Source organism: Nylanderia fulva, unplaced genomic scaffold (assembly GCF_048542155.1).
Source record: "Nylanderia fulva isolate GAGA-0341 unplaced genomic scaffold, ASM4854215v1 Scaffold17, whole genome shotgun sequence".
Lineage (NCBI taxonomy): Eukaryota > Metazoa > Arthropoda > Insecta > Hymenoptera > Formicidae > Nylanderia > Nylanderia fulva.
This window is the reverse complement of record NW_028189945.1, coordinates 45,524-71,458: the sequence shown is the minus strand read 5'-3', so window position 1 is coordinate 71,458 and position 25,935 is coordinate 45,524. Positions and strand designations below refer to the sequence as shown.

Sequence of the window (25,935 nt, the reverse complement as noted above, 5' to 3'; positions counted from 1 at the left end):
ACCCGTTGCTATATAACAATTAAAAATCCATATTCGATTTGGCCGACGGCCAAAGTAATTCTATTTCCCTTCGCGGGAAACATCACCTATAACGCTTGCAACACGATGCTTCTGTCATTGTCGTTGCTCGGCGCCGCTCGATATTTTCGCTTTATTAGGGAAAAATCAATCGTCGACAGGACATGATCGATTCTCAAGGGAACATTTGATTCCCTCGCGAATGTACTTTGCGCAGATTTTATACGATATATATTTTTGCTACGTATTATATGTTAATAGTTAATAATAATTCGAAAGCTATATATAAAACAAACTTGTAAATCCATACGAGTCTCAAGTGCACTGCATTTCGCTGCAACTAGCCGACCTTGATTCGCAGAGTGCGTTTCACGCTGGATTCACCCTCGTCCTTATCTGCCACATAATTAATAGTTCCTCGTGTGTTTTCATTTATTTACACGAATCGGATTTCCTTCAACGCACCGGATAAACACGCTCCTGCATTTCATTTCTCAAAAATGTATTTCTCTTGTTCGATAGAAAGTTCTGAAACAATATTTATAAATATCTGTGGGGAGAATTTTCTCTTAGAATTTATTCTAAAAATCATGATAACCGTGAGGCAATATAGTATTGGAAGAATTTTAGAAAAGTTTCTCCGATTATTATTTATCACAACACAGATATTAATATAATCAAATTAATCGAACATATTTTATATCTTATTATGGTAGACATTAATCAGAGGAACTCTTGTAAAATTCTTCCACTATTGTTTCACCATGATTTTAGGGTAAATTTTAGAAGAGAAAATTCTCTCTCTCTGTGTGTAAAAAGAATATATAAATTTAATATACAAAATATTCTCTATAAATTTCTACGTGTATTATGTTGAAATGTATGTCGAAAACGTGAAAAAATAAATGGAACAGAAATATATTATTTGAAAATTCGTATATATCGACAAAAATTTATATTAATACTAAAAATATAAATTAAATGTATGAAAACGTGAAAAAATAAATGGAACAGAAATATATTATTTGAAAATTCGTATATATCGACAAAAATTTATATTAATACTAAAAATATAAATTAAATGTACGATAAGTTCTCTCTATTTCTTCCATATGCATTAATGCTAAATGAAACATATTATAGGCTGAAATTGTGAAAAAATTCAACATTGTGGAGGAGAGTTAATCGCACGTTCTATCATTGTTATTACAATGTACAAAACGCTTCGATTTTCGAGAGGTTGACGCCGCTCATTCCGGCTCCAGCTGGAATGTCGTTCCCCTAGCTTTGCTTTCCTTTTCTTCTTGTTCCCGCGCCTTGCTTCCCCTTCTTGTCTCCTCTCTCTGCCTCTCTCTCTCTCTCTCTCTTTTTCTCTATCTTCTTCATCTGTGATCCTCGCATGCAGATGGGGTACCAGCATCCCAAGGTGAACCGGCCCGTGACTCTCTCGCTCTCTCCTTTGCCATTCTTCGCTTTCTCTCTCTCTCTCTCTCTCTTTCTTTCGAGCCTCGTCTTCTCGAACTTCATGGAGCCGACTAACGAGATTTGTCCGATTCGAGAAAGTCCGCTGTAACGCGCGCGCGCGCGTACTGATTTATCGCAAAAACTCGCACGCTCGCGGTATATATAGTAAATCGCACAACTTATGTGCGTGCTCCCTTTCGTTAAAGAAACGTTCGAGGAACCCTCGTTTCTGCCTCCTTCTCCCCGTTTTTCTCGTTCCGCGGAAAGCAAGTCCGGTCTCGATTCCCATGATTCCCTTTAATTATACGCGTCGCGCGTATATACATATATATATTCGCTAATTAGCGGCTTACTCCGACGACGAAAAGACGCCGCGATACGCGCGAGTTATTACGCATTGTGTGTCTATATAGATACCGATAAGACAGTCCCCCCTTATATTATCAAGTAGCGGAATTACCGTAATGCTCATTCGCAGATAACGTACGTACATATTGTGTTCACGAGTTTGCTGCTGTATTTCGAATTTTTATCGCCGAACAATATATCGAATACTCCAATGTCATCGTGTCGTGAATCGTTACTTTGGACTACGTTTCTTTTTTTCTTCCGTTTTTCCCTCTTTAAAAGTGACGTGCCGTAATTTATGTCGTCTTTCAATTTAGAAAGTATAAGAGACGCGTCGCGTGAATGTCCAGGTATTTATCTTTAACTGCGGGGGATTTTTTGTTGTTTGCGATACACACGGGAAGAAACAACGAGGAGGAATATGGAGAAAAAGAGAGAAGGAAGACGGAGGAGCTATTGTGCTGTCAAGTCGTACACGACAGTTGCACCGTGGTACCGTTAACGGAATTGCATTTAAGTCGCTTTAATTGCGCGGAGTTGCTGACCGGAAGTCGTCGTTATGGTCATTGCTCTCGCGACGGCTCTCTTGTTATTCGGTGCTTTAATTTGAAGTTGATGGGGCGAGCTTCATTAAAGCGATACTTTTTCGACCGTGAAAAGGTTTTTTTTTTCTCGGATCCGAGGCTATTTTTCCCCGGACAAACAAATCTCGATATATACGCGGCTCGAATATCGTCTAACGTCGGGAAGGAAAGAGGACCACTTTGCGGAATTCGTCCTGCGTGGGACACGCCACGCGCGCAGGAGGTCGATTTAACAAACCATACGTTACGCCGCGATAAAATCGCACAAACCTATAAAGTTGGAGCTCGAGCTAGGTGCGGGTACGTTATATCATAAAAATCCAGTAAAATAAGCTCGTAAACTGAGGAAGAGAAGCGGAGAGAGAGAGAGAAAGCACAACGGGGTTCCCGTTGCACTAGGTATAAACTCTCCTTGCGAATATGTGCATGCGCGATATTTCAAGAGTACACGCATCCCCGAGATGCCGCTCGATACAAAATTCACTCGCGAGTATGTAACTGGAAAGATATTAATATTCGGTAATACAAAATCGGCTTTTCAAATCGATAACATTATCGTATAGATTATTTAAATTATAAATTTGAAGTGTAAGACAGGCAATAAGAGCCAAATCGCGGATGACAGTGCGTTATCCCAATGAAACTAAATTTTTTTGTTAGAATTAAATACCCGTGCACAAGGCATCAAATTTTACACAAGAGATTTAATTCTATACATCCCCTGTTTTCTCCTAAGGAAATAAATGCGAGAGAAAAATATAGATCCGAAAGTCGCTGAATCGGGAACTTGATCGGTCACTGAATCGCGACTTTCGGATCTATATTTTTCTAATTTCAAATCTTGGCCGTGACCAAGTAAAATTTGGTGCCTTGTGCACAGGTATTTAATTCTAACGAAAAAATTTAGTTTCGTTGGGATAACGCACTGTCATCCGCGATTTCGCTCTTATTGCCTGTCTTACACTTTAAAATTTATATTTATATTACAGAGCCTTGTTAAACTCTCAATTTATTTAAATTAATTATAAAAAAATATTGAAAAATTGATTTCATCTCTACACGGAGAGAATTTTCTCTTAAAACTCATAATAATTGTATAAGACAATATGGTATCGGAAGAATTTTATATAAGAGTTACTCCGATTAACATTATCCACAATAAAAAATATTAATGTGCACATATCTCTCTGTAGTTTCTGGCTGAAAATCTTAAATAACTAAATGACTATATATAAGTACATATTTCACGCTAGGAATCATTGCACATAGCGTGTCTATCGCGTGCAATATAGTTAATTCAGATAATCTTTATTCCTTACAAGTCATAATCATAACGAATAGACATGTGCCGCTCCCAATTCAATTTTATCGGACCACCGGACGAATCTTAGATTATCTCGGCTAGCATTCATGTCTTGGTGCGGACGAGAGAGAGCGTGATCTTTCGAGAGGCTAATTGGAAGACTCTCGAGGGCTACTCTCGACGCTCCTATATGGTACACCGTGGGCCGGCGTGCTCTTAATCGTATGGTAATTCTATGGAGATTGCATGGGGCGAAGAGAGAAGCCCAGGATCGTTAGGCCCTTTTCGTCCCCACCGGGACCTAAACTCCCTCGTCTTGTCTTTCCACTATAAGTATAACGGCGTTCCGCTATCCGGCTTCCAATCATTCCTTCCGCGCTTCTCACCCGTCATCTTCGTTGTCCCTCTTCGAAAAAGTTTATCTTTCGTTCCGCTCATCTCGTCAAAAATAATCCGCGCGCAAGGTATACAATTGCTCGCTTTTTTTCTACTTCTTTATCTTGTCACGAAATGGACTCTGCGAGAGATTCCCTGTCATTTAATCTTTTTTCAGACAAAACTTGACTTAATATCGTAATTTATATTTTAATTATAGAGTTGTTTTATATCTTTTACGTTTCGATAGAATTAATTTCTAACTTGATTGGTGAAGGGGTGTTATTTTTTATTTTTTTAATTTGGCTAATATATTTATATTTCAATTCTAGAGTATTGTGTTATATTCTAATTAAATTCATAATTTATATTTAAATTAAGGGTTGTTTTTTTTGTACCGCAAGCAAGATAATCATTTTTTTTTTTACATATTTAACGTAACAACGTCGATAAGTTGATGAGGTGTAACTCGTAGCCTCTATCATCGAAGAGTCCTACCTTCCTCCTTCGGCCTTCTTATATTCTTCCTCGAGTAGAGACCTGAAGTGACAAGTGAATGGCGTGCCACCCTCGAGAGGGGGAGGGACAGGCATAACAATAACCTCGCGCTGTTTCCTCGCCGCGAAATAAGTATCATACTGTCTCGTTTTCATATACACGCGGGCGATTTCAGACACGCGACGACCTGTCGCAATTGCCACTGTCAGTTCGCGTCGGAAAGAAGCCTGCGATTATGCGCTCGCATGTGTACGTATGCATATATATAAATATATATATATATATATGTGTGTGTGTATGCACGTGCAAACGTCACTTACTCTATCGCGCGCGCGCAAATGCGAGCGTTATCGTTGATCTAACTCCATTCCAATTCCGTCTGAGTACCAGATGACAGGAGAGCGACAGCTCATCCTCAACGCTGGCCGTCCCTTCCCTGCCGTCTATCATCGGATAGAAGTCTCTCTCTCTTTCTCTCTCTCTATAGATCAGCATAATTTTATCGCGAATCAAATTAGAGAGACCGGCACATAAGTTCGCATTGTTCAACTCTCCACTGCGCTATACCACTAACGCTGCAATTGTTATTTTACTTTGTGCCGGTTGTCCTCGACGAAATAAAGATGTATATTGAATTTGCGCAAAAATTTAATCATCACATATAAATGTTTTACAACCGAATGAACTTGACTATGTACGGGAAAGGAACTCGAAGAAACGAAAAAAAAAAATAATTTTTTTCGACGAGAGCAATCTTAACTATCCGTTTCGCAGCAGTAACGCGATAACTGTAATCTATTATTATTCCCTTCTGTAATACCAATTTGAATTCAAATAGCACGTAGTCGAAATATATATCTCGATACCAGGGCGCCGTCGGCTGCCCCGGGAGCCCACTTCTTGTTTTCGCGGCGATGCAATGTGCACGCTATTTACGCAAGAGAAGGGCCAGGGAAGGCAATGGTATGGAGCAACAAACGCGTACAGAGAGGTGCCGGCGAGGATAAAAGAGCAAGAGAAGAGGAAGGATACGCGAAGGAACCTCCATCTCGGGGGCTCGAGATTTCATTAAAATTCATGAACCGTACGCGCGCGACTTGCGCCTCTCTCGCGGTGGTCTTTGAGTTTTGCGCGTTACGTAGAGAAGCAGCGCATCCAGGAACGACGACGTGGATGAACGAGAGGGAGAAAAAGGGCGAAGAGAGAGAGAGAGAGAGCGACGTCAGCTATGAATAATACAGGGAACTTCTAATTGCGCGAGACAAAACTCCATGTAGTTGGAAACTTTTGTCTCGGCTATACGAGAAGAGGAGAACTTTCGCAACTCTCGCAGAAACTTACCGCTTGTTTTACCGCCCTATACTCCATCCTCTTCTTTCTTCTTCTTCTTCTTCAGCTTGCGTCTTCTTCTTCTATGTATATACGCGCGCCGCGTCGTCTCGCCGGAAGTCAGCGCGGAATCGCCGCGGTTCTTCTATACAGGGTGTCCGGTAACTAACGGACCAATGATTAAGGGCGGATTCTCTGGCCAATTTGGAGACGATTTTTCCTTAGCAAAAATGTTGAGAAGTCAATAATTTTCGAGTTATAAGCGATTGAAAGAAATGGGTTTTTTGAAAACTAAACGTTTTGGAGTTAAAACTCTAACATAATTACATTCTTCGGTTAATTTCAGGTAGAGTTTACTATAATAAAATTTTAATTTGAGGCTTACAATTAGTTATAAAAAGATACATAATGACAAATATTGGAAAGTTGTGAAAAATGATGACCTTTTTCGACATTTTCGCTGAGGAAAAATCGTTCCCAAATTGACCAAAGAATCCATTTGTAATCGTTGGTCCGTTAGTTACCGGACACCCTGTATATCGTTATTCCTTTCGATTCCTCCTGAAATTCGCTCCGTGAAAAATGCCGAGAAGATGCGCGCGTTCGCTCGGTCATAATCAGTAACTCTGTTCAGTCTCGCTTGTATCTTTTATATCTTCATTCAAGATAAAAAGGGGTGAGATGTTCGAATTTTTTTCTATATGAATATATATAATCCCGAGAATTTCTTCGTTTGTTTAAAAATGTTGGCTTCACTCGGAGAACAAATTCTCGTGCAAATTTCTTCCGGCAAAGATTAAAGTCATTATTCGACACGTCGTTTCTGTATGAGAGAGAAACGGCTGGTAAACTTTGACTACTTCTGTCCTCTCCTTCGGATCTCGCTTCCTCTCGCTCGTTTTCTCTTTCATTATCCAACGACGGTGGCCTCGCATAGGTGTCGGCAATGAAGAGAGGGATATCGTTTCTACGGCTAGGGTATGTTCAACCCCCGTACTCAGGGGTGGCTGTAACGTCGCTCGTAAAAACACCGTAAACTCGACAGCAACAGGTCCCGTGTGTCTGACGCAGAAGAGCGCCGGCCGCTCTCGGAATATGACGTCAGGAGTACACGGGGCGTCGCGACGCCTCGCTGCATCACTGTCGATTTTTTCGACTCCCTTCCCACCACTTTGCTCGATTATTATGATCACGCGATTGGTGTCTGAAATGTATTTTTTTCATTTTTTTTTTTCCCTCGACAATCGAACGCGTCGATATTTCTTTTTAATCTCTCGACGTCGAAGGATTTTTACAAATAAAATGAAAAGACCTTTTTCTCCGAGATATATTCTGTAGGTGCTAAATTATTAGAACGTGCCGGTCGTTTTCCAGACATCACGTTGAAAGCGTCAATTCTCAACGTACCCAATATCGTGTCGAAACATTCATCATTTATATGATTGCTCGTTTCGTACATTTTTTATAAACCTTACCGGACGACGGAGCGAAAGGTACACGGAACCAGCCGGAAAAATCTCGGAAAACTCGTGTACCCCGTGTATACCATATACGCGACATTTTTACACGCGAGAGACGGTTTATGCTGGAACAGTCCGGGCGACCGTCATCTTCGCGGAGATAACAGGATGGGCGGTGAGAAAAATTGTCACGGCGAAGGATTTCGAATTCTCGCCGCGTAAGGAGTCTGCGGCAGAGTCGACCCCCATCCACCCTTTGCATGTGCATGCATTATGCATGCACGGTGGCGCTGCGAGAAAAATGTCTTGGCAGCCGCAAAGCACGGGGTGGAGTTGCCTTGTCTCTCTTTATCTCTATCTCCCTTCCACTTTGCATGCGGTGTTACCAGTTCTGTATAAGGTGTGCAGGTGTGCGTGTGTCGATATCGGGGTTCCAGATGCGCGCAACTTTGCTGGCGCCCTTAATTGTGCTCATAAGATTCTTTAATAATGACATACCGTGTCGTAGAACGCGCCGCCAAGAGGTAGCTCGCAAAATATCGTGAATATCGGATCGCGCGAGATATTGTGCAAAACTTGCCGGATAAATCGGGATAAAGCTTATTACAAACTTGGCAATAATAATAATAATAATTTAGCAGAGTTGCTTAAATTTAATTTCGTATTTTTACATGCCGCGTTAGCGACGAATTTAATTAAACGAGAGAAAATGCCGGTCTCTCGTTGCTTTCTGAAATGTAATCTTTGTAAGAAGGGTATATCGAGTCTGGAGAAAAAGCGAGAAAAAAGAGGGATAAAAATCTATCGAGATTAAGGTAGAAAAAAAAAAAACGAGGTATATAGGCAGTCCGGAGTCACAATAATGCGTCTTCAGCTCCATCCTCGATATTTCGGCGACGGTTTTTCCACGATTTGATATCGAGCGCCTTCCCCTCGACGAAGAGATTCGGTGGGGATGAAGCTGAGCCGACTGTCCACCCTTCCTCAGGGACGGATTGCCCTCTCTGGCCTTTCTATGGGCTCTGCCTGATGTCTATGGCTCCATTAGAGCCTGTATAAGGGAGCGTTTCTTTCAATCTATTGTTCTCGCAGAAATACATCTCGCGTTAATATATAGATATGGGATTAATAAAAGAAATATGTTTGCGTTCGTGTTGTAAAAATTATTAGATGTATTTAGGAAAAATATATTCAAATATAATTTACGCTTCTACGAGGGAAGCACTCGCTACTTTCTAATCGAGAAGGATGAGATTACTAAAGTTGCACAATTTATGGATTAGACGTGGATAACGAAGTTGCAACGTAGTATGAGTGTGTATCGCGGAAAGTTTCGTGCCGAAACTTCAAGTTTAGTTTAGCAGTATTTCGCAGTATAAGAGACAACTCTCTTCGTTAACTGGAAACCGAAGAAATCGCAAAGTTGAAGGGAGGGGCAAAGATAAGGGTGCTTTTCCCAATGATGATGCACCGGCGAAAAGCGTTTACAGCACTCGCGGGAGCTACTAGCGCGAAAACGAAACGGGAAAAAGATCTTGTTCATTCTTAAAATAGGAATTCTTGTGTGAAAAATGTCTCGAGAGTTTTAGAATATTGCAAACTTAAAGACGAACATATTTGGTTATATATTTAAAAGAACTCTAAGTTTAAAATAATTTTTAAACTCGAAAAAATTTTCATATTTAAGAACTTCTTTTTTAAGAATATATATCTTTTAAACTTTTAAATTAAATGTATTTAGGACATCTTAAGAATATATATTTAAAATTATCAATGTGAAACATTTTTTTAAACGATGAAAAAAATATTAGTATTTAAAACTACACAGAGAGAATTTTCTCTTACAATTTACCCTGAAAATCATAGTAATCGTAAGACAATATATGGTATTGGAAGAATTTTATAAGAATTTTTCCGATTACTATTTACCACAATAAAAAATATTAACTATGTACATAGTAAAATTAACCAAACATATTTTATATTTTATTGTGGTACACCGTAAAAAAATATGTAATATATTACACAAAAGTATGTAAAATTACATTTATTATTTATGTAATTTTACATATTTTTAATGTAATTTTACAAAATTTTTTTACAGTGTAAGTATTAATCGGAGAAACTCATAAAATTCTTTCAATATCATATTCTACGATTATCATGATTTTCAGGGTAAATTCTAAGAAGAAATTCTCCGTGTAATTAGAACTTTTATAATTTAAAAAATAGATTTATAATTTTTTTTTTCTGAAATTGAATTGTATATATGTTTGGGATGTCACGTATGGTTAAAATTAAAGTTAACACGGCATCTGCTCTTTCGACCATTTTCTCGTTCCGATTTTATTCGTCGCGAAAGAATTCTGCTGCCACCGTGTGGAAAGAGCCTCTCGCCGAAGGGCCTTCAGGTTCTGATGGAATTCTAAATTTTAAATCGCCCGAAGGATCCAAGTCGGAAATTGAACCTTGACCTTTTCCTTCTCGACGACTTTCGATCTCTCTGATAGGATTGGTCCTACAGTCGTGAGAGCACACTATCGTCGTTAGGTTTTATCGCGGATGTTTTGGCGTCAAATATAAAGTGCGCCTCACAGAATAATTTCACCGACAACGGTCGAAGCACGTAAAGATTCTTTGCATTTTATGCGTTTCTCAGCATTATATAAACGCGTGGCCGATCTTACGTTGTGATCACGATTTTCTGTCATATAAAATACATCAATAATATTATATATTTATCGAATTAGAAGAGCCTAAGGTTAAATATTTAAGAAATAAATATTCAAGCAAGAATATTGACAAATTTGACAATATTGTTTTTCGTCAGCTAATTTATTTATGAAGAGGGAATTTTTCCGTAGGTCTCTCTCTCTCTCTCTCTCTCTCCGGAGAAACGCGAGGGCTTTTTCGAGATTACGTGGCCGATATTCACGTCCGACCGAAGACGTTTCCTAGACACCGCGACGACGCGTGCGTCACGACGAAAGTTACTCGGCGCGATGAAGAAAGAACAATAATTTCCCCTTCCTCGTGTACTTCAACCCCCGTCCATTGACGTTTATGCTCGCGCGCGCGAATATAGTACGCGGCTGCCGCCGGTGCATCCGCGCGAATGCACTCCGGAGATTTTCCAGGCCAAGTGTCCCGGCGTTATTCGCGGGGCTGCACACGCCGTAGATCATGGTGTTTTCAGCATCCACATCAGCATGAGCGCGTGTGCGTGTCTATGAACGTGTACACCTAGGTAATATGCGCGCCGCGACTGAGTTATTTTCTGACCGTTGCCTCTCGTTCTCGGTCGTGCGTAGAGTTTTGGTCCACTATGCGTATAGAGGACACGCATAGAGGACGTTGCACCGTTAACGAATGAGATTATTCCCTGTGTGTCTCTTTTGAATATTTTTAAATTTCGTGGATATATGATTTTCTTCGTTAGCATGGACTTGACAGATAACCCTTTTATGCTGGGATCGAGAAAAACATGATAGAGAAACGAGGATAAATATTTCAACAGATGTTTAATCTCATACATGTTTGAATATTCTGTAATCCAACTGTTAATTGTAAACTTTTTCCGAGTTTTGTACGCTCGCTCTATTTTTTACACTCTACTCTGAATAATCGCGCAATAACAGTAATAATATTTTGTCGCTAACAAAAATTGCACAATTTTTTTCATGTCCAATTCAAGAGAATATTAGGAATGAATATTTTAAAATGTATATAGAGATATACATGTAATATCGTGTAATCTAACTAGATTGTAGATTTTTTCATCAAATTTTTTTCTCAGATTTTTTCCAAGCATTTTTTTCTTGCGTTTTTCCTATCTTTCTTCCGCCTCTAATATCTTTCAAGACACGCGACTGGATCATTTTACGTGAAGCACTCTGTATATACGGCGCACGTCGGTCCGTGGCTACATAGGCATCGCGACTCGTGCATATATGTATATGTATATATACATATATATATATATATATATATACACATACATATATACGCACATACACATACGTACGCTCGCAGATACGTATACGCAGACCCACACGTATACCGGGTGGCTCGAAAGTGGTATTGGTCTCAACGCGAGAGCCACTCGATCAATACACCACGTTGCCTCCTGCGCCCTCACCCCCAGGAACGTCGGTGCACCCCTTCCAGGCCGTCCCTGTCTCTTCTCTCTCTCTCTCTTTCTCTTTCTCTGCCGTTCTCTCTTCTATCTATCGACTACCCCACTACAACGTGGCCGACGTGTTCGCCCACTCCCGAGAAAGGGACGATACGATGGAAACGGGCTTTCGGCCGGCCGAAGAGACTCGGGGAAGGAAATACTCCGCTCAGCAGAAAATTTTTTGACACACACTCCGATGTGAACGATGTAAAAAAAAAAGGGAGGGAGAAAAAATTCTGATCAATTCGCAAGAGCGAATTCTCCGAAAACGAAAAGCGACGATATTTCGCGCGAGCGAAAGTCAACAACTCAATTTTCGAGAAAAAAGAGATCGAATTGAAAAAACATGAATTTGAAGAGCACGAAAAGTTGATATCCTTCGCGATAATGTTTTATCCCCGATTTTATACATCTTCTTTCGACTATGCCGGGTATATAAATACCGTTATTTTGCTATATTCCAATCTCGCATTCTGTTTATCATCAAACGTGGGATGGATAACGGGTTAGCCGCTAAATAGATCGGTGATTGCGGAAATCCTTTCGGAATTTCGCCGGATTCCGATGGTATTTTCGATACCGACTTTATCATAAGCTCGCTCCCGATGGCAGCGGCTTATCGCGCGTGAAATGGAAACAGATTGAGTCCGTTTTCAGTCCGTCGTCGAGGGTAGGCTCCTCTGCTAGGTATAAACAAGGTTATAGAGTCATTAGGCCTTATAGACTTGTTTCGACGATGAGCCTTATAGACTACCAGAAACAGATAGAGAGAAAGACCAGTGCGCGCGTAGGCGTTTTCCCGTCGTGTTTATTTAATCGATTACCGGTGCCGTTGAATTTTACAGAGCCTGCGGACGAAACGTGGCTCTTATATCCTACGCTCGTAAATTCTTATAGCCGCGAAACACTATCATCGGCATTGTGGGTCATCGCGATCTACAATTCGATATAAATAGACATAACAAGTATTGTATCTGTGTTTGCTTTATATAGCGAATATATATCTTTAGCACCTCTGCCTACTACAACATTAAATAAATTGGCACGTCAGAAATTTAGAAAGTATCAATACTTTGATGCGTATAAAAAAATAGCGGTGACATAAATATGTATATATATATTTTTTTTTTACACTGAAAAAAATATTTATGTAAAATTAATATTGATACTTACATGGAAGATTACAGATTGTATGTAATTTTATATGAAATATATTCTGAAATATTTTCAAGATTAAAAATATTTCACTGAACATGTAATTACACATAGGAAATGTTAGGAATGTATAAAATAAAATTTTAATAAAGTAAAAATAGTAAATTTAAAATTACATATGATTTTTGCATAAAAATAATAATTTTACCTATATTTTACATGTATTTTCACTTTAAAACAAATGGAAAAAAAAATGACACTGATAAGCAAGTAACTCTTCCAGTTCTGAACTAGTAATTTCCATGTAAAAGTACATGGATTTTTTTTCAATGTACAACAAGAGAGATGCTGGAAGAATCGTACAAGAAGATGAACTATATGCAAAAGGATATTGCATCGTAATGCGATTTTACGAACTATAACAATCCGACAGAGTATTTTTTTTTTTTTTTTTCTTCAAGCTCTCATAAAGATCGACGCTATATACGGTTTATTTTTCCGAACGAGGTGGACGAGGGTGGGCGGAGATGGGATACGGCACTGACCATGCGTGCGAGGGGTGTTTCCACCCTCCGCGCGACGAAGCCGCGGGAACATGGGGTGGAAGAGGGGGTGAACGAGGGAGGGAGGCACACATTCGGTACACCTGCGCTGTATATTGCGGAAAAGCCGGACTTGCCAGGCAATAAGAATTTCTTTCTTCATCCCTCGTCCCCTTTTCTCCCTCTTTTCGCCGACGCCGTCGACATGCAACCCCTTTATTAAGACCCCCTCGTTCCTCCTACGCTTCGTTCCGTGAAGCACCACCTTCGACCTTTTTATCTACCGGGCGCGACTCGTATTGTCTCGCAACAATGTGGACTCGAGGCTAACTAGTTTCGCTGATACGCGCGCGTTAGGAGAACCTCGGTTGGAGGCAAGGGAGAAAAAAAAAATAGAGGAGGAAAGTATAGGCACGAGCTTCCGAATGCCGGTCTTTCGTCCCGTGTAACTTTGCGCAGCTGTACATAAAGCTGTGCCGGTTTAAGAGAACGGCGTCTCTAAAGTCGCGCGCGGCAAAAACAGTACTTATACTTACAGAGTTTCGTAACTCGCGAACGCATAAGTGAATAATGAGACGTTTCTTCTATAGCCCCCCCACGTCGTATATAGAAGTATAATTGAAAACACAACCAGTGATATAGATAAAAAGGCCGACTTATCGAGCAATTATTGGAGTTGTTCTGTCAAATAAAACCTTATTCCATCACAGAAAAAAAGGAATCCTTGATTCAAGTATATTTTTATTCTCGAACGCTATTTGATTGATTTAAGCATAGAATGATCTTTGTAATCACAAATTTTCATTTGCCTTAATAATAAATAAGTTTGTGTAAAGTATATTTTATTCTTAAGATATATTCTTGTTTTAAAAATCGCATATGTGGTAAAAAACATATTTAGTCACATTTGAACTAAGAATTATTATATATATTTGAAAGTACCGCTTATATCCGATGTACACTTGTCACTTGTCCTTGCAATATTTATAAGTAAATTTCAGCTTCAACCAAGAATATTTTGCACTTTGTTTTAAGGATAAATTATCCAAAATTATTTATATTTGGCGCTATTATAAGAATAAAATATACTTGAATCAAGGCATATTTGCATTCTCTCAAGGATACTGTTTTTTCTGTGATGTATAAACTAAACATAAAACATTATGTAAATGTTAAAAATTATATGCTGTATTAAAATCATACAAAAATTTTACATAATATCGAAAATTAATGTTAGTTCTTCAATAAGAGTCGAGAGTTTATAAGCAATTAAAGCGTGTTTCAATCCGTCATATCCAACAAATGTTTGCCTCGATATGATCTTTGATTTTAATCAAATCTCGAAAAGTTTCATCGTTAATATGCGAGAAATTAATACGTTTTGTAGGCGTTGACATCGACCTTCTTGACAATTTTAACCACGTCTTTTTGAAAAAGTTATCGAAGATGACACAAGACAAGACCAACAATATAAAAAGACACCTCATTTCAAACTCTGCCAGAGTTTGAAATGAGTTGTCTTTTTTATATTGTTGGTCTTGTCTCGTGTCATCTTCAATAACTTTATCAAAAAAAACATTTGACAGAACAACTCTAATATAATTGCTCGATAAGTTGGCCTTTTTATCTATCACCAGTTGTATTTACAATATACGAGCGAAACTTTGTATTAATTGATAATTGAAAACGACTTACACGTAACAACTAGCGAGTTATTCGCTCGGGACGCAGAAGGCTCTTATATATTCACGAAACCGGAGAGGGTTGAAATAATCATCTTCGCCTTCGGACGGATGAGTTGAGTTTCGAGTGATTTAATTCTCTCGTACGCGCAGTTTTTTCTTTCGAATCTCGACGCGCGCGAGCGGGTTATTAAGCTATTAAAAAGTCTGGTTATCGTTGCCGCGAGAGGTGCACGTACGTACGCCGAGGCGAGACAAGTTCTCGAGGGTTCCTGAGCAGGAATGCCACTTCAATAACGAAGCCGAAGCGCAGTCGAGGGGCTTAATTTGCCTCGAGACGCCGCGCTCGCTCTCTCGCGCACTCGTACACACGTACATATATATATATATATATATATATGTATATATACTTTTATATATATATATATATATATGTATATGTATGTATGTATGTATCTGAGCCGGATGCCTTTCATAGTTATACTACCGCGGCTGTCTCCCGTTGCCGAGTCCACGCTCACGTCTTGGTTCGTGTATAAACTATAGCTGGATCTGTGTGTGCGCGTGTGAAATACATAGCACGCCTAGACCATTTTGCAGCGTTCCTGCCATTCTAACATCCGCGTTTCATTAAAAGATCTCCCTGCCCGACCTCGCTCTCGGTTACGCCGTTTCGCATAGCACGGGAGACTGCAACTTCGCCTACTATCCTGCAAGACGGACACCGTATACTCGGTGTCTAACAAGTGCCTCGCACGTTTCTCCGAGACGGATATTGGTCCCGACGGTCTTGTTTAGCACACAAGTGTCTTCTTTTTCAGAGAAGGAAATAAACGAAGAGAGCATAGCTATATCTATAATTTGTAAATGCCACTTTAGATTGGCTCGTTTGACTTACTTACACGCAACTTATAACTTACTCCACTGTATATAGATATATATTAAATCGAATATTGCGTCCAAGTTGGCGAGATATCGTATATATGCATGTGATAAATTAAAAATGAAGTTGCGATCTCATTGGCCTTAAAACGATCGGATATTTTACGATATAGACGTTTCGTTTACATTTTACATGTTATTGTATGCAAAACATACAATCGATGTAGTCTAAGATCGATATAGTCCGTGAACGCGCGGTGTCGCTGTGCAATCACTTAGAAATTCATTGTGCGATAAAACCGCATGCGAGGACTATTAAACTTGTTGCTCTTCGGCACGGCTGTAATGGAAATGAACAATGGCTTGGTAATACTTGAGAACGTAGTAAAATCAAAAGGTTACTATAGGAGCGTTGTTTTCTCACCACTGCCTCCTTGTATTTTAAAATCCCAATTTATTATCATTAATCGCATCTCATCAATTTTTCGAACCAGCAGTTATACATATTGTATATCTACACTAAATATTTTACATAATTATTTATATACATATAATATTTGATATTCTATATAATTATAATATGAGATGACGATGCGATATATATTATTTATAATATTTTTGTACGATTATTAAAATATAAATAATACACATTTTATATTCTATATAAATATTCTCAGCATCTTTCTCCGTTCAACAACTTATTCCGATAAATTTCCAAGTCTAAATCGCGCGTTGTCAAGAAATGGCCGTTTCTTTCGGCGATTTTGTAGAATGCGGATGTCCTTCTCGGACCGAAGAATAAGATAAGAGATTTCGTATACGCATGCAGATTTTACGGAGGGGGCCGGATTTAAACGCAGCATAGTCAGTAATACGGCATAATGCCGTCGTAAGGGGGGTTAAGAGTAATTCCTGTCGACCCGGGGGCTCGTCCCTTATTCGACGTTTACGACGTGTTTTACGCGATCAAAGCGAGCCGTAACAATTATTGGGCGATTTCGCGGCCGTAAAATTTTATTCGATCGCATTCCATCGCGAGCGATGGAGAAGGGGATGCTTCGCGAACTTTGCACCCCGTTGCTACATTATAGTCCTTTGTTCGCTCTACCAGCCGGAAAGATCGAAGAGTAAATATAGAGTTATTCAGAAAATTTGTAGCGACTTTTACAGACTTCTTTTAATATATATTTCTAGACATCTTTATTCGACAAATCAATGCATTTTTTTTATTTTTTAATTTTTAATGGTGCGCAATAATTCTCGTTTAATTTATTAAGTGGAGATCTCGTGAATTCCCCAACTTTTAACTGAATTTTTTAATCAAGTATATATATATATATATGTATATAATAAAATCTAAAGGCAAAGAAATTAATAAACTATGAATATGTTCAATGTATCAGATGTGGTAGATGAGGGTGATGTGATATCAAAAACGCGTTGTTTAAAAAAAAAAATAGGAGCGAGAGTACCTACATATATATATTGCCTTCGAGGCAGGCAACGAACGAGAAACGGCGATATTCTCCATCTTCGCACTTATCCCGTTCCAGGCGGCGGAAATCGATGGCCGGCGGCGATCGTTCCGGACACCCGGTACGTCGGGCACCGCGCGCTGTGTACATTTGGCCGCGTTTTCGCGTCGAGTTTTGATTTACGGGGTCGGAGGAGCACGAGAGAGGCCGCAGCCACTACGAGCGGAAAGGGAACGAGTATTCCGGCGGAAGTGGCTGGAAAAAGGAAGAGAAATAATAGGGAAGGGTGGCGAAGGTTTGGGTGGTGGTCGAAGTTGGACGGGTGGAACATGGCGAAGATACGGTCGAGCGAATTCGAGTCGTAGGAGGAAAAGTGGAAAAATGGAAAGGGGATCGAAGGGGTGGGATAAGGATGGCGACGTCGATGCTGGAAAAACATCTCGCGTATGGCGAGATACCAAACGCGCGCGCGCGCTTCTTTTCGCGCGCGATCCTTTTTTCGCGGAAGCACGAAATTGCCGGAGCGCGAAAGAATTCGAGAAGAAGTTCTTTCTGCTCTCGCTAGCGACATAAAAGCGGGAGATATATACGCTCTCCACCCCTTTTCCCTCTGACCTCCCGAAACTTTTGCAAAACATTGTTTTCCACGGATATGGAAAGAGAGCTTCGAGATTCGACCGACCGGAAATCCCTCCGACTCGTCGCCCGCGAACTTCCGCGTCGATAAATCCGCGATCGATGGGCTGCAACTGCCGGGGGTGATTCGCGCATCGTGTTACGAGAGGTCTTAAGAACGGTCGTGTAAATTTACGTATCCCTCGACTCGACCATTTTTTTTTTTTTTCCCTATTTCTGCTTTCTTATATTGCGAGTACAAATACTTTTCTCGCGTGTGCGAACGCCACGACCTACATTTTCGTGCAATTTTATTTCTGCAGCGCAAGTATTTTTTTTTTTTTTTTTTACCTATACAGGGTGTCGGTAACTAACGGATCAACGATTACAAATGGATTCTTTGGTCAGTTTGGGAACGATTTTTCCTCAGCGAAAATGTCGAAAAAGGTCATCATTTTTTACAACTTTCCAATATTTGTCATTATGTATCTTTTTATAACGAAGCCTCAAATTAAAATTTTTATATCACAAATTTTCATTTGCCTTAATAATAAATAAGTTTGTGTAAAGTATATTTTATCCTTAAGATATATTCTTGTTTTAAAAATCATTATTTAGTAAAAACAAACTTAGTCACATTTGAATTAAGAATTATATTTGCAATACTTAAAAGTAAATTTCAGCTTCAACCAAGAATATTTTGCACTTTGTTTTAAGAATAAATTATCCTTTATCCAAAATTATTTATATTTGGCGCTATTATAAGGATAAAATATACTTGAATCAAGGCATATTTGCATTCTCTCAAGGATACTGTTTTTTCTGTGATAGTAAACTCTACCTGAAATTAACTGAAGAATGTACAATAATTATGTTGGACTTTCAACTCCAAAACGTTTAGTTTTCAAAAAACCCATTTTTTTTTTGACCAAAGAAATCGCCCTTAATCATTGGTCCGTTAGTTACCGGACACCCTGTATATCGAAGGCGCGAATTATTTCTCGCGCAGTTTGTTATACAAAAATCGTGATAAAAAAAATATAACGCGGATCGCGCGCGATTGAATTAAATTCAATCGAGGGAGCGGAAATGTGCGCTCGCGATTTCGATAAAAAGCAGGGTTCAGACGCGTGTTTATATCGCGCTCTCGTTTTTTACAGCGACATTCGAAGCCGGCACGCGAGCTGCCGGCGTCGCGTCACGTCGCGTTCTACGAGAGAAAGAGAGGATGAGGGAGGCTCGAAACACGAACCCGGTCGTCTCGATTTCCTTCGTAAATCAGGAGAGCTCGGTATATTCTTGCGAAGTTAGGAAGGGGCGTCGATATATCGGATCCCAGGAGGGACGCAGACACCCGGCGTCTTTCTTTCATCCTCTCCGATTCCCTCTCAGGAAAGCGAATTCCAACCGTCCGGATTCACCCCTCGAATTAAAAGAGCAGCCATCTCGGCTCTGCCTTCTCTCTTCTCCCTCTCGGGCTTCTCTCTCTTTTTTTTTTTTTTTTTTTTTTTTCGTCGAGCCCCCGTTTTAGGGAATGAAGGCGTGAGAAAGGATCGAGAAGGCGAGGAAAAAAAATGGAATAAATGGGGGATAGATTCAGGGTGCCGATATTGCATGAAAAGTTGATAGAATAATTCAATGAAAAGCTCGATTAAATTATCAATCCGCATCTGTGTGATGAGGCCAACTATAAAAAAAAATTATAATAAATTTATAATTCTATATAAAAAAAGAAGAGCAAATTATCGCAGGGATGATCTCAGGGGATATTAATTTTATGAAAAAAAAAATGATTAGTCCTGACAAGCACACACGCATAGTCACTATTTCTTCATACGCGCGAACGGCCGATGTAAACATTCTCGTTATGTTCCGAACTTTTTCGCACGCCTTATTTTCATATTCGCGTTGAAATGGCGACGACGTCGTAGAGAAAAGCTGTCCTAATCTCGCTAACGACGCCGGGTGCGTGATAATTCAGACCATCCTGCCACGGATCTTACGACAAACTTCCAACCGGCGGCTCTTAAAATATGCAAGAGAAGGAGAAAGAAAGAGAGAGAGAGAAGGGAGAGATCCTCGCGTCGAAACAACCCTCGAGATAATTTAGATTCGTAAAGCGGAGCGTGTAGCAACACAAGAGAGAGAGAGAGAGAGAGAGCAGGACGCCGACGGTGTGTATTGATCTAAACGGGAACCCGTGAAAGCAATTAAGATAAGGCACGGTAACAAAGGGTTGTCGGCTGCTACCCGCTTTTCGCGGTGGAAAACAGCGCGGCTGGCAGGAGGGAGAGGAAATAAATGTATCATACATGGATGAGAGAGGGAAAATGCGGGTCGATTCGACTCGATACTGCATATTAAAAAGCGATCGCGTCGGACAGAGAAAAAGGAGATGCGAGGGGTGCACTTATATATGTGTGTTGTTCATTTATAAAATCACTATATTTTCGCTGCGCGAACTTGCAACTATTGGCGCTCGCGTGCACCGAAAAAAATATTTACATGATTAAGATAGCTTTTTTTCCGACCCAGCATAATCATGCAATATTGATAGATTATATGTAATTTCATACACTGTAAAAAAATATGTAATATATTACACAAAAATATGTAAAATTATCTAAATAATAAGTGTAAAATTACATGATAAATAATAGAAATGTTTACCTTTTCATTATTTATCATGTAATTTTACATTTATTATTTATGTAATTTTACATATTTTTTCCACGGTGTACGAAATATATCCTTAAATATTTTCAAGATTAAAAATATTTCACTGAACATGTAATTACACATAATAGGAAATGTTAGGAATGTATAAATGCTATAAAATAGTGTTATAAATAAAAAAAAATAGATAAATACTTGTAAAATAAAATTCTAATAAAATGAAAATAGTAAATTTAAAATTACATATATGATTTTTGCATAAAAATAATAATTTTACCTATATTTTACGTGTATTTTTACATTAATATGTATTTTCGCTTTAAAACAAATGGAAAAAAAAATTACAGTGATAAGAGCAAGTAACTTTTCCGACCTAGTAATTTCTATGTAAAAGTACATGGATTTTTTTTTTACTGTGGAATTAAGTAGATTTTCTTGATTAATCGAGCGATTAGCTCGCTCTTCAGCGGAACGTCGTATTAATTTAGTTCTCACCTGCGAACGACTGCGGTACGATTTTATATACCGGGTGTTCCGTACAAAGCCTCACATCGCGCGTACGTGTCAATCGAGGGTAGGAGTAGGAGAAAGTAGGAAAGATAGAGACAGACGCGAGAGCGAGAATGGAACAATGGTTCGGGCAGACCGTCTGAGTCGTAAAATGTTAACTGCTAGTAAAACTGAGTTTACGCGCTTGTAAGGACCCCCGTAGGAGGTTGCCGCCGTCCCCGACCCCTCTTCAGCATGGCAACACGCAGAGCCGCCCCTTACACCCCCTAATAGCCCGATTATTGCTCGTAAGCCAGCCACCCCCAACGCGAACCTCCCGTTCGCCTCTCGTCGCAAATACGAAAATAATTTCGAAAGAATTTAACGTTTAATTCGCCCAGCTACCTTATGGGGTAGTTTTCACCCCATGCATGTACGGGGACGTTTCATATATTGCGGCAAAAATTATACACATTTCCGTCATACGAGTTTTCATCATCATACTATTATATGCATACGTTACGTTGCAGCTCTATTAATTTATTGTACATCATTTCTATATAACTGTGCACATTTTATATTACAGCTATTAATATATATGATGATACACATTATTGATAGTTATATTAAAATATATATAAATAAAAATATACATATATATGTAATTTAATGAAAATAAAATTATCTATTATTCATCTTTAGAAATAAATTATAACATATGATTTTTATTTGTGCATATACTATGCTTGTTAAAATTCATTATGAAATGACAACGTTGATCTTATTTTTCTTTTGATATAAAATTGCGGTGTTAAATTATAGGGGATGATAGTTATATTAAAATATATAAATAAAAATATACATATATATGTAATTTAATGAAAATAAAATTATCTATTATTCATCTTTAGAAATAAATTATAACATATGATTTTTATTTGTGCATATACTATGCCTGTTAAAATTCATTATGAAATGACAACGTTGATCTTATTTTTCTTTTGATATAAAATTGCGGTGTTAAATTATAGGGGATGCTCAAGTCCGAGAGAATTAAATATAGAATAATCTTTTCGCAGATAAGGGATACGAGGAGATAAACATTTCTATCCGCTCCGAAACGGGTTGCTCGTATCAGCGGTCGAAATTGCTCGATCTTTTAAGTTTCAATGGCGCAAGTTCTTCCGCATCGTCGTAAACCGACCTTTTATTCCGCCGTCTTCGGCGCGCGACGCCGATCCCGAGGTTTTTTCATTTTTAATTACCCACAGCGCCGTGAAAAGTTCTCTCCCGCCATTGCGCGGAAGTTTTAATGGCCGCGCGTTGACTGTCGTTAATCCCTTCTTAAGTCGACCGTGGAAGTGCCGCGGAACGTGCTACGATTTCGAAACTTATTTGATTTCATTTCCGGGGCACTCTCGTTCAACCTGACCGTACACATTTCTCCGTCGTAACTCAATTTTCAACGTCATCCCCTATCCTCCGATCAGCATTCGCTCGGTCCGAGAAGCGAATTCAATGGAAACTCGATTTTGATTTCCCTGGATAGTGCATTTTTTTTTATCAGGGATATATATTTTTATTCCAAATTCTCTGCCGATAGAGCCTCCTACAAAAAAAAATGCAACAATGACTTATATGAGTCGCGATGATTAATTATATATATAGTTAATGACTGAATTGTTGAGAGAGAAAAGACACCTTGCGTTAGAAGAAACGTTGTTTCCATTGTTCGGAGAATTTTCGAGGAGTGAATTGAATGAAAACTCGATTTCCCTGGATAGTGCATTTTTTATCAGTGAAATATATTTTTATTCCAAATTCTCTGCCGATAGAGCTTTCTACAAAAAAAATGCAACAATGACTCATATGAGTCTTGCGATAATTAATTATATATATAGTTAATGACTGAATTGTTGAGAGAGAAAAGACACTTTGCGTTAGAAGAAACGTTGTTTCCATTGTTCAGAGAATTTTTAGGGAGTGAATTGAATGAAAACTCGATTTCCCTGGATAGTGCATTTTTTTATCAGTGAAATATATTTTTATTCCAAATTCTCTGCCGATAGAGCTTTCTACAAAAAAATGCAACAATGACTTATACGAGTCTCGCGATGATTAATTATATATATAGTTAATGCCTGAATTGTTGAGAGAGAAAAGAACGCTTGCGTTAGAAGAAACATTGTTTCCATTGTTCAGAGAATTTTAGGGAGTGAATTGAATGAAAACTCGATTTTGATTTCCCTGGACAGTGCATTTTTTATATCGGTGAAAAATAAAAAAAAATGCATATGAATCTCGCGATGATTAATTAGTTAACGATTGAATTGTTGAGGGAGAAAAGACGCCTTGCATTCGAAGAAATGTCGTTTCCATTGTTCGGAGAATTTTCGGGGAGTGAATTGAATGAAAACTCGATTTCCCTGGATAGTGCATTTTTTTATCAGTGAAATATATTTTTATTCCAAATTCTCTGCCGATAGAGCCTCCTACAAAAAAAAATGCAACAATGACTTATATGAGTCGCGATGATTAATTATATATATAGTTAATGACTGAATTGTTGATAGAAGAGAAAATATGCCTTGCGTTAGAAGAAACGTTTTCATTGTTCGGAGAATTTTCGGGGAGTGAATTGAATGAAAACTCGATTTTGATTTCCCTGGACAGTGCATTTTTTATATCGGTAAAAAATAAAAAAAAAATGCATATGAATCTCGCGATGATTAATTAGTTAACGATTGATTTGTTGAGGGAGAAAAGACGTCTTGCATTCGAAGAAATGTCGTTTCCATTGTTGGGCGAATTTGCTCCAAAGAATCTCTCCCTAGAGTCCTGCCGGAGAGACGGAACTCTATAGTTCCCGTTTCTACTTGCGTAATTGTTACACTTCGTATAAATGCATTAGTCCCGCGCATTCGTTTCACGCCTCCGCGAATCCACGAGAAGTCTCGTTCGTTTCTTCCTCTCCCTCTTTCCTTTCTTCGGGTCTCCGGGGACTTTTTTCACGAGCCGTGGCGAAAAGTGGCGGAGGCGAAGAAAAGTTTCGAGCGAATTCAAGTAGCGACTCTCGAGCAACTGCGAATATGCGAGTATACATTCGTATAAAACCAGGCCTGAGACACGCGATAACTTGCTAAAGTTATCGTGCGAATTCGCGCGCAAACTCGTAAGAGAAGTTTATAATGATCAAATATTTATAATATACCCGTAAATCGACGATAAAGAAAAAAATTTTGACTAAATTTTTGTTCTTACATATTTCAATTTGTATATTTATTTCTTAATTTATCCCTTAAGTGGCTTCCACTTTCTACAGCCATTTTTTGTGTGGATAAGTGTGTAAAATTAGTTACAAATCACTACAATAAATAATGGATACGTTAACGCAAATAAATCAGATATAAACAAATAAAGCGAGTTATATAAACTATAGCCTCGAAACTTGAAAATTAGCAATTTAGAATTGAATTGAATCGAAAATTTGAATATACGAAGATCGAATGTTGAGATTGAAAATTAAATTCAAATTAAATTTAAATTAAATTCACCCAACTTAAATTAACATAACACTTAATTAGACCAAATTTAAATTAATTTAATATGATTTGAGTTACACTGTCTATATAAAATTTCCATACACATATTTTCTTACGATTATCGCAAATCTTTCAACGCAGATTTTACGATAATTCCACGTAATCTTGCATTTGACTTTGCGTGCAAAATCTAATCTTCCCCGACGAAAAAACTTCTCGCTTGACGCTTCCTCAAAGAAGCTGAGAGCTCTATTTCGCTTCTTTACACAGAAAAAACAGTATCCTTGAAAGAATGCAAATATGCCTTGATTCAAGTATATTTTAGCGCCGAATATAAATAATTTTGGATAAAGAATAATTTATCCTTAAAACAAAGTGCAAAATATTCTTGGTTGAAGCTGAAATTTACTTATAAGTATTGCAAATATAATTTTTAATTCAAATGTGACTAAGTTTGTTTTTACTATATAATGATTTCTAAAAGAAGAATATATTTTAAGGATAAAATATACTTTACACAAACTTATTTATTATTAAGGCAAATGAAAATTTGTGATTACAAAGAGCATTCTATGCTTGAATCAATCAAATAGCGTTCGAGAATAAAAATATACTTGAATCAAGGATTCCTTTTTTTCTGTGTATGTATGCATGTTTGCCAGTGTTTGCGTCGCAAAGAGGGTGTCAACTGTCGAAGACGAGAGGCATCTTCGGGGTGGCAGGGAACCTCGCGCGAGGGTGGTGGAAAAATCGGGGAAGGAGCTCGAAGGGGTAGAAGGTCTCTCTCTCTCTTTGCGGTTTTATGGGTCGTCCAGCTCCATCATGCGCCGTAAAAGTGCAATAAAACCGCTGTTACACCGCAGAAAACTACCCGCTCTAAACCACTGCATACACCCGGGGTCCTTAAGACAAAAAGGAGACGAGGACTCAGCTCGAAGGAAGGACGTTTGGAGAGACGGTCGAAGCAAAATTGATTCTTTTATGATCGACAAACGCGCGATTCTGAAAGTTCGGGTCGCTGCGCGAACAACCCTCTAGATTTTCCACGAGAACATGTTCACGTGTGATAATCCGATGTCTCTTTCTCTGTTTTCCCACGGGTTTCCTTTTCCGAGAACACAGAAAAAACAATATCTTTGAAAGAATGCAAATATGCCTTGATTTAAGTATATTTTATCCTTATAATAGCGCCAATATAAATAATTTTGGAATAAAGGATAATTATCCTTAAAACAAAGTGCAAAATATTCTTGGTTTGAAGCTGAAAAGTGCAAAATATTCTTGGTTGAAGCTGAAATTTACTTATAAGTATTGCAAGTAT

The 25,935-nt window shown here is 38.6% G+C and overlaps 1 protein-coding gene across 9 annotated transcripts in view; it reads left to right on the top strand.

The window, feature by feature from the left end:
• exd (PBX homeobox extradenticle) overlaps positions 1 to 25,935 on the top strand; it is a 57,002-nt gene that overhangs the window by 8,873 nt on the left and 22,194 nt on the right. The gene's annotated exons all lie outside the window — the stretch shown is intronic.